General features: G+C 46.8%; 1 protein-coding gene and 1 non-coding gene across 3 annotated transcripts in view; both read right to left on the reverse strand.

Annotated features, from left to right (window-relative positions):
• Plec (plectin) overlaps positions 1 to 14,548 on the reverse strand; it is a 59,120-nt gene that overhangs the window by 37,313 nt on the left and 7,259 nt on the right. The gene's annotated exons all lie outside the window — the stretch shown is intronic.
• Positions 5,088 to 5,191, reverse strand: LOC119824091. The gene has a single exon (XR_005287027.1). It is a non-coding gene; the product is annotated as a U6 spliceosomal RNA (small nuclear RNA).

Consider the following 14,548-nt stretch of genomic DNA (forward strand, 5'->3'; position numbering starts at 1 on the left):
GTGGGTGCTCTTCCAGTGGCTAACTCAACCCCACCACCAACCCCATCCCACCCCTAGGCAGGAGAGGGCAGTAGTTCCCAGCACCAGAGCAATGGGTTAGGGAATCTCTCCTCCCTCCCGCCAGCCCCAGCACCTGCAGGCCTGAGACTGCAGGGAGGAGCCTAGAACAACATGTCCTCCCACATCTGCTCCCACGTGCACAGGCATACACACAGCCCTGGTCTGGGTCTGCTTGTCTCCAGGGTCCCTGGGCTCAGGAGAACTCCCTGTGCCCTATCCTATCTTACGGAAACCCCGAGAAGCTGCTGATTCAGCACTGAAAGAGACAGCCACACTAACTGGCCAGCCCCTTTAGGTTTCCAGAGCAACCAGACAGCACCCTTGGGCAGTCCCTAGCCCCCCAACCCCGGACAAAAGAGCCACAGTGTGGCCTTTCCCAGGGCCAGCCCGTCTGGCGCCTAGTGCCTTGGGCATGAAGGTCCCTACAAGCCTACACTGCCCGCTCAAACCCCAATCTGTGAGGCATCTGGCCAAGGCGGGGAGTGCAGGCTGATTGCTCAGGGGCCAAGCTCGCACCCTCCCACTGGTACTGCTGCTGCACTCAGCCCTGCCCAATCCAGTACTCACTGCAGGGCTGCGGGGCTGCTGCAGGAGCTCCTCTCACCCAGTCCTAGGAGGAAATCTGGAAGAGCAGAGCCTAGGCTCCTCCATCTGCAGCTCAGCACCTTTCAATGCTACCAGGAAGACAGCTGACCCTAACGCTCACCCGTGAGATGTTGCACCCAGACAGAGCTCACTGAGTGTCCGAGAGCCAGGCTCCTCAAGACTGTACCTTTGAGGGAGCTGATCTCATGCTGGATAGCTCTCGAGGGGTCCATGTCTTCACTTAGGGGCTGAGGACGGTGTGCTGCAGCCACTGTGCAGGACTGCACCGCACCGCACCGTCCAAGGCCAGCACTGCAGCTTGGAGGAGGAGCTGGGAGGTGTGGGGCAGGGCTTGCTAGCCAGGGGCGGGGCTTCTGCTGATCAATGCTCAGGACACTTCTGACCAAAGCGCATGCTCCAGGCCATGCACCACACTGCCCCTCCCCTTCTACACAGCCATGAGCTTCCTAACCAATAAAGTCCAGCCAGACTACCCAGACAACAGACAACAGCCAAGTATGTGTGCACAGCCAGCTCCACAGTCCGGGGCCCCTTGCCACCTGAGAGTCCTATGAATGGCCTGCAGGTTGCACCTGCACAGGGCCTGTCACTCACATTGAAACCTCAGTCACCTATCCACTTCTTACAGGGCACACACAGTCTGGACCACCAGCTTTGTCCCACAGATGGAACTGGAAGGCAACCAGCAGCGTGCCCCTTCCCTAGGTCCTGTCCCATTCAATCTCTTCAAGTGTGATACTTGGTCACTGCACCATCCTAGGTTCAAGATGCTTCCATGTCCCAGCCATTCCTCTCCAGTCAGACTGTTTCTGCCATGCCCTACCTGTCCAGCTGTGGTATCAGCCACCGGCATCCCACTCTCTACCAACCTCTGTCAACTTTGGGGTCACTACCCCTCACAGCCAGCTCCCCAAAGTTTTCTGACTCTGCCCTTGTTACTACTTTTACGGCCACCCAGAATGACATGGAATTCGTAGCAGGGTCCAGTCCTTTGGTCCTGTACTACTACCAAGAAGCAGGCCATAGCCGATCTGCTCCAACCAGGACAGAGGTCAGCAGCGCACTGTTGCTAACTGCCTGCATCCTAGACAGGATGTCCATGCCAGCAGATCAGTTCTACCTCCTTCTGTGTCCCACAAAAGTCACCAGAGAACATGTGGACCCCTGATCCTCTGTGCTGGATAAACAATGAGGGACAGAGGTGACCTCCACAGGATGTTTTCAGCCTCCCTCCGTCTCCTGTCATACTCAAGCCTACACTCTGGTCCTCTCCCAAAACCCTCTGTTGGTTTCTCAGATTCAGAGTACCCATCCTTTTGCAGACAGGCCTACTGCATGGGTCAAGTCAGAGCCAGGGAGGCCATGAAAACGGCACAGGAATAATGCTGGCAACACCCCTAGACATAGCCTGAGAATCCAGGTATCAGTTTCATTTGACTCTTGAACCCTTCAGCCCCCATTCTTGCCATCTTGGGGACTCAGTCAGTCTACTAGTTTCCAGACTTGGGGAAATCAGTAAAGAATTACAACATGATTTTTGTCATGCACACGCCTTTAATACCAGCACTCAGGAGGCAGAAGCAGGCAGATCTCTGTGAATTCAAGGCCAGCCTGGTCTACAAAGACAGTTCCAGGACAGCCAGGGCTACACAGACCACAGAGAGAAACCCTGACTTCAAGAAAAAAAGATCCCCACAATTTTCTAAATACCCCCACTTAAATTTCTACTTTTTACTAAATTGCACCTGGACAAGCTGTGTGTCTGCGTGTTTCTGTGTCTGTGCACACACATGTGTGTGTGGAGTGTATGCAGACGAGAGGCAAACTCAGGTCGTGTTCTTCAGCCACTGTCCACCTTGTTTTGAACCCAGGTTTTCTGCAAGAACAAGTGTTCTTTTTTTATTGATATTTATTGAGCTCTACATTTTTCTCTGCTCCCCTCCCTGCTTCTCCCCTCCATCCTTCATCCTCTCCCAAGGTCCCCATGCTCCCAATTTACTCAGGAGATCTTGTCGTTTTCTACTTTCTACTTCCCATGTAGATTAGATGTAAGTCTCTCTTAGTGTCTGCATTGTTGTCTAAGTTCTCTGGGATTGTGGTTTGTAGGCTGGCTTTCTTTGCTTTATGTTTAAAAACCACCTATGAATGAGTACATGTGATAACTGTCTTTCTGGGTCTGGGTTACCTCACTCAAAATTATGTTTTCTAGCTCCTTCCATTTTCCTGCAAAATTCAAGCTGTTGTTATTTTTTTCTGCTGTGTAGTACTCCATTGTGTAAATGTACTACATTTTTCTTATCCATTCTTCAATCGAGGGGCATTTAGGTTGTTTCCAGGTTCTGGCTATGACAAACAAAGCTTCTATGAATATAGTTGAGCACATGTCCTTGTGGCACGATTGAGCATCCTTTGGATATATACCCAGAAGTGGTATTACTGGGTCTTGAGGAAGGTTGTTTCCTAATTTTCTGAGAAATTGCCGTACTGACATCCAAAGTGTTCTTAACTTTTGAGCCATCCCTCCAGCCCCAAGAACTGGCAAATATCAAGGTTGAAAGTGGAGAAAGGTCTGGGGGAAAGAGAGACGTCCTTGGGGAGGAAGCAGGGTGGTGGCACAAAAATCAGGATGCCCGTTTCTCCATCTTTGTTTGATGAGAAGCAACGTCTGGTCCCTTGCCACAGTGCTCAGCTTTTTTCCCGCCTCACTGCCCACGTTCCATGATTCTAGGCCCCTGGCAATCAACTGTGGATTACAGACACGTGTAGCCCTGGCTGTCCTGGAACTTGCTCTGTAGGCCAGGCTGGCCTCAAACTCACAGAGATCTGCCAGCCTCTGACTCCTCAGTGCTAGGATTAAAGATGTGTGCCACCACAGCGTGGCAAAACAAAATTAAATTTTTAATTTTTTATAAAAGTCCACATATCTCTAAAGCACCATCAGCTCATCTGTCTGCTGGCTTGCTTCCGTTGAGAGCTGACAGAAGCCAGGGCCTCATGCATGCTGGCCAAGAGCTCTACCACTGAGCTACCACACACTCCTCTAACAGCTCATTTGATTAAAAATTATCATTTTTTTAGGGTGGGAGGTGATGGCACACACCTTTAATCCCAGCACTAGAGAGGCAGAAGCTGATGGATCTCTGAGTTCAAGATCAGCCTGGTCTACAGAGCTAGGTCCAAGACTGCCGGGGCTACACAGAGAGACCCTATCTTGAAATAATAAACAAACAACAACAACAACAACAGGTGAGCCAGGCTCTATGACCCATCTATAACCGGAGCACTGGGTAGTGGACAAAGGGAAATGCCAGGGCTCACTGGCCAGACAGACTGGTCTAAGCGGCAAGCTCCTGATAAGTAAGAAACACTGTCTCAAGAATAATAAGGTAGCATGCAATCAACAGAGGAAGACACTGTGATTTGAACTCTGGCCTGCACACACACTCACTCACATGTATACACACACACACATCACCATCACTATACATGGTCCAATCTAGGCATGGTAACCCAAATCCTAGCCCCCACAGGTTGATGTAAGGGGATTGTGAGTCTGAGTCCAGCCTGACTGCATCTTGAGACTTAAAAAAGGAGCAGAGATGTGGGACCAGGAAACCAGGAAAGACGCACACTGTCGATATGAGGATAAAGTTCCTTTGAGATCACAGAGATGGTCCCAGATGTCCCCACTGGCAATGACTAGGGGAGGCTGTGGGAAAGAGCATGAGAAAACAAATGGAGAGAGACAAGTGTGGCTGTCGCCCTAGCATCAGGACCCAGCAAAATTCCCTGTATCATCTATTGCTCCCCTTACCACCCAAACAAACTCAGCCTATCACTGGCCAAAGCAAGTCAGAGTTCACTGGACTTTAAATACATTTTCAAAATACCCAAGAATCTGGTGTAGTGACTCATGCCTATATAATCCTGGCAGTCAGGGGTCAGAATTTAAGGTCATGCACAGCTACATGATGAGTTTGAGGCAGCCTGAGATTCTGTCTCAAAAACGAAAAAGAAAAAGACCCAAGATATCTAACTATGTCTCCCTGTGTATCTTCGACTGGCCAGGAACTCACAGAGATCCACCTGCCTCTGTGTGCCACCACATCCAGCTAAGTCTGAGTCAGTAGGCCCCATACAGACCGCAGCTGCCCAACTTCCCAGATACTTTGCTCGGGAAGTTGACTTTGGCGTAAACACTAACTGTGGTTCTGGTCAACCCAGCTGCTGGCGCAGGGAGAAGACTCGCTAACATGTCCCTCGCCTGCTCACCTATGTAACGGTAAGGATGTATTATGTCCATCAAACTGTAACACTGGATGTTGCAGAGGTAAAAGTTCACTCTCCTTGGTACTCGTAGGAAGAATCGATTGCAATACCTGCAAACATCTTAGAAACTATTTTAAAATTTGTTTATTTTTGTAACTATGGAACACTTTCTGAATCTGAGTTATCATATGCGTGCAGGGGTCATGTTAATATTCTCTGTATGGTTCCAGCTTCAGTATATGTGCTGCCTGAACAAGCCGCTAAAACTTGTTTGGAAAGAAATACAGCTCAATGGTGGAATATCTGCCCAGCACACACAGACCCTGGCTGGATTCGATTCGCAGCACTGGAGGTTGGAAGGAAAGGAGGGTGTTTAAAAAACAAAAATAATGTTGAACAGTCAGAAGTTCAAGGTCATCCCCAGTTACCTGGAGAGTTTGAGGCCAGCCTGGGCTAGAGCCACTGTCACAGCACACACACAAAAAAAGGAAATTGGCGGGGAGGGGTCACATAACCCATCCTGTCCCTTCACAATCCCAAACACAGCGTAAATACAATCTCTTCCTGCTTGTTCCTCCAGTTTCCTTATGGAAAATAACCAAGTAAATCCTAAAATGGTCTCGACTTTCCTTCTTCTAACATAAAAGCTGACATTCGACGGACATGCTTCAACCCTGGCTCTTCCATCAACCCCATCATCACCCTTGCTACCTAAATGGGCACACAGGAGGGCAGCTCCTCCTTCCTGCTGGTATGTCTATTATTTCTGATAGACACTTCCCCTCATCCGTTTGCCATTTTCTAATCAACAAGTCTCAGAAGTCAAGACTTTTGGATTTTTATCAATATAATTGCAATTTGGTGTAAATAAAGTCTAAATTTTGAAAATCAGAAGTTTTAATACTTACTTATTGGTTTGTTTGTTTGTTTATCATATGTGTGCAGCAGCGCAATGGAAGGCAGAGGACAATGTAGGGAAGTCAGTTCTCTCCTCCTACCACGTGGGTCCTGGGGACAAACTCAGGTCATCACCTTTACCATCGGAACCATTCCACCTATAGCAGTTTATAATTAAAAAAAAAAACAAACTAATAATAACCTCAAGGTTCTAGGAGAAGGAAGAGGTTCACTCGGACATGTCCACGGCTATGGTCTGAATGTGATCGTTCCCCACCAAAATTCATCTGAGGCTTAACTCCTCAAGGTAAAGGGATTGAAGCAGCAAACCTTAAGAGAAATAATTAGCTGTTTAAGAAAGATTAATGCTGTCTCACAGGGGTGCTGTCTCTCCAGGGACGAGATTAGCGCTTGCCAGAGCAGATTGCTCTCAACGAGCCTGGACCTTCCAGGATTTCAGCTCTCCCACATGAGGCCATTCACTCTGCTGCAGCCTCACGAGGGGCCAAGCAGATGGAGCCCTCTGATTATAGACTTTCACTCTCCAACACCTCAAGCTAAATAAGCCTCTTATCTTTATTAAAATATTCAGTCTCACCAGGCATCGGGAGACAGAGGCAGGCAGATCTCTGAGTTCGAGGCCAGTCTGGTCTACAGAGCAAGTCCCAGGACAGTCAGGGCTGAACAGAGAAACTCTGTCTCGAAAAGGCCATAAATAAATAAATAAATAAATAATCCACTCTCAATTACTTCTAAGTCTTTTGGCTAAGATAATGTGTAAAATACTCATTTTCACATATTTTGTTAGCAATGTAGAACGAACCTATGATGTAACCATAGACAGGAATATGACAATGTAATTAACGTCACAGAAATCTATTCATATTCTAGCATTAAAACGTTACAAAGGAGCCAGGCAGTGGTGGCACACACCCTTAATCCCAGCACTCAGGAGGCAGAGGCAGGCGGATCTCTGTGAGTTTGAGGCCAGCCTGGTCTACAAGAGTTAGTTCCAGGACACCAGGACAGGTTCTAAAGTTATAGAGAAGCCGGGCGGTGGTGGTGCACGCCTTTAATCCCAGCACTCGGGAGGCAGAGGCAGGCAGATCTCTGTAAGTTCAAGACCAGCCTGGTCTACAAGAGCTAGCTCCAGGACAGGCTCTAAAGCTGCAGAGAAACCCTGTCTCGAAAAAAAACAAAAAAACAAAACAAAAAAAAAAACTAAAGTTATAGAGAAATCTCGAAAAAAAAAAGTTACAAAGGTTAGCCAGGAGTACACCAGTCAGGTATAGTAGCTTATGTCTTTAATACCAGCTCTTGGGAGACAGAGGCAGGCAAATCTCTACACAATGAGTTCCAGGACAGCCAGGGTTACACAGAGAGACCCCTGTCTCAAAACAAAAGAAAGAAAAGAAAAGAAAAAGAAAAAGAAAAAGAAAAAGAAAAGGGAAAAGAAAGTTACAAAGGTCAGTGCTGGAGAGATGGCTCAGCAGTTAAAAGCACGTGTTGCTCTTGCATAGAACCCAAATTCAGGTCCCAGAACCCTCATGGTTGCTCACAACCACCTGTAACTCCAATTCCAGGGGGTACACATTCATATGTGCGAGCAAAACACTCATAAACATAAAATAATCTGGGGGGAGGATCTTTAAAAAAAAGCAAAGAAAAGCCAGGAGTCAGAGGCAGGTAGATCTCTGAGTTTTAGGCTACCTTGGTCTACAAAGTTCCAGGAGGGCTAGAGCTACATAGAAAAACCATGTCTCAAAACACAATAGATGATAGATAGATAGATAGATAGATAGATAGATAGATAGATAGATAGATAGATGGATGGATGGATGGATGGATGGATGGATGGATGGATAGATAGATAGATAGATACATAGATACATAGATCTAAGTTTTACATCAATCAAACACTAGAGGATAATTTGAAGTGGGAATGAAACAGCAGACCCCCAACACATACATCTAAGTCCCAAAAATTCATAACTATGAACTGACTTGGAGACAGATCTAACTAAGACCCAAAACTGAGGTCGTCTTGGATTATCCAGGTGGTCCTAGGTCTAAGGACAGTGTCCTCAGGAGACACAGGGAGAAAAAACAGAGAGTCAGAGGCTGGAAGTATGATCCAAGGGAGGGCAGGATTTTCCCAAGGGCCTCCTCCAGAGGATGTGGACTTCTGGCCTGCTGTGGTCCAAAATGACCAAAGAAATTAATGCAGATATTATTTCAAGGTACGGGGTGCTGTGTCACAGATATCTGAAAATGTGGAAAGGTGGTGCATATCTTTGAACCCAGCACTTAGGAAGCAGAGGCAAACATATCTCTGAGTTTGAGGCCAGCCCAGTCTACATAGCTAGTTCCAGGTCAGCAACAGACCCTGTCTCAACAACAACAACAACAAAACAAAAGCAAAACCTGTTAAAATTAGGTAACAGACATAAACTGGAAAATTTTGAGGCATGTGAGAGAAAAAGCCTAGGACTGCCTTACCTGGTTGCTGCTGGAAACATGGAGGACAAGAGAGGGTGTAGTACCCATGGTATGGCCCCATCCCAGCTATTCTGAAGGCTTGAGCTATCCTCAATATGAAATAGACATTTAAGAAAAAGGGGAGGAGGGAGTAATAGGAAGCTTAAAGACGTTGCTGTGAAACCATGTGAGTTGGAAGAGTGCCTGCCCAGCATGCACAAAACCCAGGGTTTGACCCCCAACATCTCAGAAACTAGGCACAGTGGCAGTGATGGCACATGACTGCAGTCCACCACTGGGGAGTTGGAGGCAGGGGGATCAAAAGTACAAAGTCATCTCTGGCTACATGGTGAGCTGAAGTTAAGTCTGAGATACAGGAGACCCCTCCTCAAAAAACATGAAAAGAAAAATGTGGAGGTTTGAATGAGAATGGCCCCTAAAGGCTCACACATTTGTATGCTAACTCCCCAGTTAGTGGAACTGTTTGGGAAGGATTAGAGGGTGTGGCCTCATTGGAGTGTTAAATCACTGGGGGTGGGTTTTGAGGTTTCTGAAGGCCACGATAGGCCCAATCTAAGCACTTAGCTACTGATCCAGTGACATGCCTGCCTGTCACCATGCTCCCTGTCATAATGGTCATAGACTCTAACCCTCTGAAACTGTAAGCAAGCCCTAAGTTGCCTTGTTGTGGTGTCTATTCACAGTAACAGAACAATAACTATGACAGAAAGGAAGGAAGGAAGGGAGGAAAGGAGGGAGGAAGGAAGAGGCAGATAGATCTCTATGAGTTCAAGGCCATGCTGATCTATATAGTAAATACCAGGCCTGCAAGGGATACACAGTAAGATCCTGTCAAGGGGTTGGAGAGATGGCTCAGAGGGTAAGAGCACTGGCTGCTCTTCCAGAGGTCCCGAGTTCAATTCCCAGCAACCACATGGTGGCTCACAATCATCTGTGAGACCTGGTGCCTTCCTTGCCAGCAGTACATTGTATGCTTAATAAATAAATAAATCTTTTAAAAAAAAAGATCCTGTCAAGAAGAAGGAGAAAGAGGCAGGTAGACCTTCGAGTTCAAAGCTATCCTGTTCTATAGAGCCAGGTCCAGGACAACCAAGGTTATACAGAGAAACCCTGTCTAAACAAACAAACGAGAGAGAGAGAGAGAGAGAGGGAGGGAGGGAGGGAGGGAGGGGGAGGGAGGAGAGGATGAGGAGGAGAAGGAAGAATAAATAAATGAGAAAAACATATTCTCAGATACTCGAAGTGAGGTTATCCTTGTCTTGAAGGAGCCAAAGTTGACCAGGTTATGTTCTACTGCTGGGTCCAGAATTTGTAAGCAATGAACAAGAATTTTTTAGCTGAAACAATTTCCAAGCAGCTATAACCCAACTTCTTCTTGTGGCTCATCTTAAAAGTCAGGAAGAAAAAGAAATTGAGGAAGGAACTGTTGAGCAAAAAGAAACCAGCATTGGTGATTTGGGAAATTAACAGACTACTCAGTTGGCAAAAAGATGCCAACATTGGGAGTGTAACTGTCTGGACAGGATGCTCTGGAAAGAAAGCCACATGTGTGACTAGATAGCCTTTTGCCTACGTGTGACTCATGAGTCCATTCAACTACCTCTGCAGAGTCAGGAGGAGAGAGATTATCTAGAAAAGCCCTGCGGCTGGCACTCTTGGTTAGTGGCCTGGCTCTCTGTGACACAGAGGGAGGAAGACACAGATTTATGAAAATGCTGTGCCGTAGCAACCCTGCCAGCCTGGTCTAAAGAGACAAAGACAGAAGGAAACAGAAGGGCTAGACTTCCAAGATGCTATGAGCAGGAACAGGGTGGTAAACCCAGTCAGAGAAAGGCAGCAGCTGGGTGGTGATGGTGCATGCGTTTAATCCCAGCACTCGGGAGGCAGAGGCAGAGTGATCTCTGAGTTTGAGGCCAACCTGATCTACAGAGCAAGTTCCAGGACAGCCAGAGATACACAGAGAAACACTGCCTTGAAAAACCAAAAGAAAAACAAAAGAAAAAAAAAGAAGGAAGGGAAAGAGGGAGGGAGGGAGGGAGGGAGGGAGGGAGGGAGGAAGGAACAAAAAAATGGCCTCCTCTTTCTTCCTGGATCAGGGTCTCCTTTACCTTGGGAAAACAATAAATGTCCCTTTCAATAGCCAACTGGCCCAACTTAGAAGACCCTCCCATAGCTCAACTAGGGCCCAAGCCCTACAGAGAGGTCAGACATGAAGAGCCCTAAAGGCCTGTATCCCAAGGGAGCACTGTCATCTTCCACCAGCTTCCCACACATCTCTTGGTGCCAGGAAACTGACTTTACCCCTAAAAAGAATCTGGCTGAGGTCTCTATAGTCCCTCATCCATTGCTCCCAGGCATTCTTTCCGATTCTGTTTGCTCTCGGGACTTTGTACTCAAACTGGATGTGGTGGCACAGGCTTTTATTTCAAGCACTAGGGAGGCAAAGACAGGCAGGCCAGCCTAATCTACATAAAGGAACTCCAGGCTAGCCATGGTTACATAGAGACCTTGCATCCAAAAACAAAACAAAACACACACACACGCACGCACACGCACACGCACACGCACACACACGCGCGTGCGCGCGTGCACACACATGTACACACACACGCACACACACACACGCGCGTGCTCACACACACGCGCACACACACACACACACACACACACACACACACCCCTCATGCCCAGGCAGCCCTCTCCTCCTACTCTAGTGCTCTGCATTCTTCCAGTCCCTAGGCTTGGAGGGTCTTAGGGAGCAGGTCTGTCCCCAGCCATGCCCAAGACAGTATTCCTCAGCCACATCCCCATCTCAGAGCCAGCTGTAGACGCCCAATGCCAACCTACCTACCATTTTACTTTTCTCTAGCATGGACGGGGCACCCCCACCCAGTCGCTCTCTATCTCCACTGCCACCTCAGCAGCTTCTCAGAGAACTAAGGAGTCATGGCAGAAGTTGGGGTGCTGTGGGGTCCAGCTCAGAGTCCACCTGCCCCACCCAGAAACTGGGGAGTGAGTGGAGCTTGGCTCAGGGATGCAGAGATTCAGCAAGTCATGGACCCTGCTCTCAGGAAGCCGAGTTTGATGGGAGAAAAGACATTGAAGATACTCCTTGTTGCCTGTGAACACACATCCAGATCCTGAAGCCTCTTCTGTATTTCAGGGACCCCCAAAATTACAGACAGGTTAAAGGTACAAAATAAATAGATGTATGCAGTTTTATTTTCGCTTTTATTTTCTTCCTGTGTGTGTGTACACACGTGCACATCTGTGTATGTGTGTGTCGCTGTGTGTATGTACACATGTGTGCAGGAGCACAGGTGCCAGAAGAGGACTCTGGGGTTTGCTGGAGCTGGAGCTACAGGCTAATACTGTGAGCCTCCAGATGTGGGGGCTGCAAACCAAACTTGGCTCCTCTAGAAAAGTAGTAAGGGCTCTTGACAGTGAGTCATGCCTTCAGCCCATGGCTTTGTTTTTTAATAAAAGAAAGCCATTCAAACCACAGTATAAAATCCAAAGGTCACAGAATGAAGCTGGCAAATTTGTAAGACAGTTCTGGCCAGGAACTGTGCTGCACATAGCTTCAGTTGAAGCGGATCATTTGGGCACAGGAGTTTGAGACCAACCTGGAACTCACTCTGTAGACCAGCTGGTCTCGAACTCACAGAGATCTGTCTGCTTCTGCCTCACCAGCCCTGGGATTAAAGGTGTGAGCCACCACTCCAGGCTCCAATAATAATTATTTTTATTATTAAATTAAATAGTCAAAACCAATTTGCCCAAAATTGCTATCAACAGACTCAAATAAAGATAGACAGACGGATAGCTGAGAGGCAGAGGTAGGTGGATCTCTGAGTTTGAGGCAGCTTGGTCTACAGAGTGAGGTCCAGGACAGCCAGGGTTACACAGAAAAGAAACCCTGATTCCAAAATTCAAAAAAGAAAAAAGACATTGATGATGTCAGATTCAGCAACTGGAATACAAAAGAGTCAAAAATGTTGTCTCATGGTCTGAGTGATCACAAGGCAACCTTGAAATTAAAGCTATATGTGTAGAATGTGTACATTTTTCTATAGAAAGGCTATAATTCAATAAAACCTTCACTTGCTTACAGAATAACCAGAGAACATTAAATTTACATAATGTTTAAAGATATAAACATTTAAAGAGCACTCACAAATGAAAAAGAAGTTTTAAAAAATGGAACGCTAGCTTGGTCAGTAAAATGGTTGTCACCCAGGCATGAGGAACTGAGTTAGAATCCTCACGGCCACGTTAAAAGCCAGGTGTGGGGCTGGGGAGATGGCTCCGTTGTTAAGAGCACTTGCTATTCTTCCAGAGGTCCTGGGTTCAATTCCCAACACCTACATGGAGGCTTACAGCTGTCTGTAACTCTAGTTCCTGGGGATCTGATAGCTCCTGAAGAGCTGAGTCTTTTCTTGCCTCCACAGGCACACACATGGTGCACAGACGTGTACAGGAAAATGCTCGTACACATAAAGAAAAAAGCCAGGTGTAAAAGCAAACATTTATAATCCAGATCTGGGGAAGCAGAGATAGACAGACCCGTGGGAGTCCCTGGCCTGCCAGCCTCTCCTCCTTATTCCAGCCCAGTGAGAGACCGTGTCTCAGACAGCAACAATAAAGGACATCGATCAGGAAAGAGGTTGTTCTCTGACCTACACATACATGCACATATAGGTGTACTCACACACACCTTAACACATACACACACGGCCAGACAAAGGAACAACTCATGTCAAAATGAACAACACTTTTAAACAGGTAATTCAAAAGAAAGAAAGAAAGAAAGAAAGAAAGAAAGAAAGAAAGAAAGAAAGAAAGAAAGAAAGAAAGAAAGAAAGAGGGAAGGAAAGAAGGAGAGAAAGGAAGGAAGGAAGGAAGGAAGGAAGGAAGGAAGAAAGAGAGAAAGAGAAAGCAAGCCAATGACCGTGAGATGGCTTAGCAGTAAAGGTCTTTGCCACCAAGCCTGATAACCCAAGTTCAGTTCCCAGAGCCTACAAGGTGGAAGCAGCAGAGAACACCAGAAAGTTGTCCCCTGACTTCCACATGCACACTGTAACGTATGTATGATAGCTATGTTTCCCCACCTCTCCCTCCCCACCCGCCACAACACACACACACACACCCAAAATATGCAAAACATAATTTAGAAATGTGGATAAATGCTAACTCCATGAAACAGATGCTGGTCTTTATTAATAATCAAACAATACAGAGTAAATCAGAGTAGAATTTTCTTTTTTCGGGAGGAGGGGTTATTTCAAGATAGGGTTTCTCTGTGTAGCCCTGGCTGTCCTGGAACTCAGAGATACGCCTGCCTCTGCCTCCCGGGTCCTGGGTTTAAGGGCGTGAGCCACCACTGGTTCAGCTCAAATTAGAATTTTCTCACCAAGACTGTAAAAAGTTCTGTGTCACACCTGAAGGATTCATCTCAACTGGAGAACAATCTAGAAATACAACATTTTTAATTTTTATGTGTGTGTGTGCTTACACACATGAGTGTGCACATGTGTTCCAGGAGTGCTTGTGGACGCCAGAGACCAGCTTTCAGAATTTGTTCTCCCCTTCCTCCATGGGCTCTGGGGATAGAACTCGGTATCAAGCCCACACAGCAAGTGTTTTTGAACCACTGAGCCAGCTCACTGGCCCTCGAAATACAACTGTTTTATTTTTTATTTTATTTTTTAAGATTTTTTTTTAGGTCAGGTGGTGGTACATGCCTTTAATCTCAGCACTCGGAAGGCAGAGGCAGGAGGATCTCTGAGAATTCAAGGCCAGCCTGGTCTACAGAGTGAGTTCCAGGACAGCCAGGGATGCACAGAGAAACCCTATCTTGAAAAACCATAAAAATATTTATTTTTACTATGTTTTTATTTATGTGTACTTATATGTAACTTATATTTGTGTGTGTGTGTGTGTGTGTGTGTGTGTGCGCGCGCCACATGAGTGCAGGTGCCTGTGGAAGCCAGAAGAGGCTATAGGGCCCTCTGGAGCTGAATGATAGAAATAAGGCAACAAGAGTGAGCTCTGGGACTAGAACACAGGTCTTCTGGGAGAGGAATAAGCACTCTTAACTGCCACGTTACCTCTCCAGCCCCTATGACCTTTTTAAAATGAGTCCAATGTCCATCTGAACGGATCAAGTAAACAAACAGCGATGCCTCCAGGTAGCGGGGTATTCTGTAATCATTTA

Source organism: Arvicola amphibius, chromosome 9, assembly GCF_903992535.2.
Source record: "Arvicola amphibius chromosome 9, mArvAmp1.2, whole genome shotgun sequence".
Taxonomy (NCBI): Eukaryota; Metazoa; Chordata; class Mammalia; order Rodentia; family Cricetidae; genus Arvicola; species Arvicola amphibius.